This window comes from Mastomys coucha, unplaced genomic scaffold, assembly GCF_008632895.1.
Source record: "Mastomys coucha isolate ucsf_1 unplaced genomic scaffold, UCSF_Mcou_1 pScaffold22, whole genome shotgun sequence".
NCBI lineage: Eukaryota > Metazoa > Chordata > Mammalia > Rodentia > Muridae > Mastomys > Mastomys coucha.
Window position 1 is genome coordinate 182,475,514 of NW_022196905.1, and position 3,094 is coordinate 182,478,607.

A 3,094-nucleotide genomic window follows, 5' to 3' on the forward strand; every position below is an offset into this window, starting at 1 on the left:
ATTGTTAGCATGAGTAGTGGTGAAAGGAATCAACATGTTGGTTTTTATACGCTTTATGTGAAGTGTATATGCCAAATGTACAATATCCAACAAGCAAGATGCAAGTGTTCTTATTTTCCATATATTAAAAAGTAACTGTGAAGGAGGTTCATTGTGCATCTGTTACTGGCTGACTTGTCTGAGACCGGCAAAATAGAGTTTTTGTTTTTGTTTTTGTTTTTTGTTTTAAATGGAACACTTCATGAATTTGCGTGTCATCCTTGTGCAGGGGCCATGCTAATCTTCTCTGTATCATTCCAATTTTAGTATATGTGCTGCCCAAGCGAGCACCAAAATAGAGTTTTTATATGAAACAAATTTTATAAAATATGCTTTTACACATAGATATGCTTCAAGGGACAACAGAAGCCTGGGATTCATTGTTTGTTGGTCTCTCGTGGCTCTAGCATGAACTCAGGGTGACATATCCAAGGCTGTACACATCCAGGAACTTAGTTTTCATTGATTGACCTGACCAGATGGCTAAGTTGTTGGCAACAAACAGAATTTGTGAAAATGTGGTAAAGTACAGTGGCATTGCAGGTGGTTTGGTCCATTGGATGGACCATCTTCACTCTGTATTTGTTAAGGATGCTCACTCACTAGCTGAGTGGTGGTTGCTACTCTATGAATATGTCTGCCTATTACTTGGCAAAGTCATCACTAAACCTATGCTGTATGCAGTTAGTGTGCATGATTCTTGATTCTTAGGCCCCAATAACCATGCAGGAAGCCAAAGCATTTCCTCTGCATGGTTTAGTTGGTCCTTCTGTTACTCTACTCATTCATTCATGGACCCACTGGTCCCTTGGGACTCCCAACAAAGCCTAATCTTGATTATACTATTTCCATTTGATAAATGAGTCCTGTTTAACCTGCCAGTCTTGTTACTGGGGTTTGTAAGAGCTGCAGAGTCGCATGTGGCTTCTACCCTTAAGATGCTCGGCTTTTATCAGTGGACAATGCTAAGCCAAGAAATAGTCATGCAAAGGAAGGGGTTGCCACCTGTCTGCCTGGGACAACTTAAGTCCCGAATTGGTGAGTCTACAGTTCTCAAAGCACAGTTTTCTATTCCTCAGATCCAACCCACGAGTTGGAAAACATGGAGGCCTATAACTCCAGCAGGCAAGCAGGCTGCGAAGGTTTGTTTTTTTACTTGTAGTACCTGGAGGGATGGCTTGGTCAATGACTTCTAAGGCTATTGTTGACAAAGGCACTGCTCAAAGTTGACAGAGAAGAAAGTCAAGAATGAATGACCAGAGCTCTCTGCACCCTGGAGACCTCAGACTCAGTGATAAGATACAGCTAAAGATTGTCATACTTCAGGGAAAAGCAAGGAGAGAGAAACATGATTTCATTCAAATTTTACCCGGAGATGATGCAAAGGAATTTCGGTATTCCAGCACATGTTTTATAATACTCTTCTTGATTGTTAGTTTGTTTGTTTTTTTGAGACAGGGTTTCTCTGTATAACCCTGGCTGTCGTGGAACTCATTCTGTAGACCAGGTTAGCCTCGAACTCAGAAATCCACCTGCCTCTGCTCCCAAGTGCACCACCACTGCCCAGCTTTATAGTACTCTTAAAGACCTTGTCTTTCAATGACTGGTTTATGACCATTCTGCCTGTAGAAGGAAATTATCAGTAAAGTAGATCCAACCTTTAGAGATGAACAAAATCACCAGAGTTAGTGTGAACTTGAAGGGTGTGCAGTGAGTCCAGAGAACTTGCATTTGAATGGCACGGAGATACTAGCAGGTGTGAATTTAGTTCACAGGTGATCTCTGAGGTCTGTTTGCCAGTGTGTATATGCATAATGGTACATTTATCAAAGGAGTTTGGGTTCCAGCAAAGATTTATGTACTACTTAGTTTTATGCCAACTTGATACAGGCTAGAGTCATCAAAGAGGAAGGAGCCTCAACTGAGTAAATGCTTCCATAAGAAGCCTACAGGCTTATAGGGCATTAATTACTTTTGATGTGGGAGGGCCCAACCCATTGTGGGTGGTGCCATCTCTGGGTTTGTGATCCAGGGTTTTATAAGAAAGCAGGCTGATTAAGCCTTGAGGATCCATCCAGTAAGCAGCACCCCTCCATGGCTTCTTTGTCAGCTCCTCCAGCTTTCTGCCCTGTTTGAGTTCCTGCCTTCTCTGCTTTGGAGGTGAACTGTTATCTGGAACTGTGAGTGAAATAAACTTTTTCTCTCCTAAGTTGCTTTGGTCATGGTATTGTATCCCAACAATGGTAACACTGACTAAGACAGTTTAGAATCACTGGTGTAGAAATGATAGCTATGTAATATACTTTTTAAAAATAAGAGGTAATCTATTCACTAATTTAAGCAGAGATCATTTAAAAGTTACTGCTTTTTGTATAAAAATGAAAATAAGATATAAAGTGAGTAGCCCTTAAAAGTCTTTTAAGGTTCTTTTCCTTTTTATTTTAATTCCTTTTGTACTAAGTGGTACGACATCACACAATTTAAAGTTTTGGTTGTTGGGAAATACTATACTTATGTTTATACAATCTGTGCCTGAGGTTATTGTTATTAGTATTATTATTTTTAAAAGATTTATTTACTTATTATATGTAAGTACACCATAGCTGTCTTCAGATACACCAGAAGAGGGCGTCAGATCTCATTACAGATAGTTGTGAGCCACCATGTGGTTGTGGGATTTGAACTCAGGACCTTCGGAAGAGCAATCAGTGCTCTTAACCGGTGAGCCATCCCTCTTGCCCCTATTGTTATTATTAATTGACATTTTCACATACACATATACTGCATTTTGGTCATTTTCATTTTCCTCTGCCAATTAGCCTCTTCCTTGCCCCTCTTTTCTCCCCAACAAGCCCCTCTTGCTTTGGTGTCTGTCTGGTTTTGAACCACGGAGTTCAATTGTGGTTGCTTGCATGAGCATGAGGGGAGGATTATTTACAGGAACAAAGCACCTTTTCAGTGGCTAAGCCACTGAAGAAAATCTTTTCTCCCTCAGCACCCATTGGCTACTCATAGTCTGTCAGGAGGGTGTGAGGCCTCAGGACCTTCTCCCTCA

At 40.8% G+C, this 3,094-nt stretch overlaps 1 non-coding gene across 1 annotated transcript; it reads right to left on the bottom strand.

Annotated features, from left to right (window-relative positions):
- Positions 1-223: 223 nt before the first annotated feature.
- LOC116071585 lies at positions 224-330 on the bottom strand. The gene has a single exon (XR_004110997.1). It is a non-coding gene; the product is annotated as a U6 spliceosomal RNA (small nuclear RNA).
- Between the last annotated feature and the right edge of the window lie 2,764 nt (positions 331-3,094).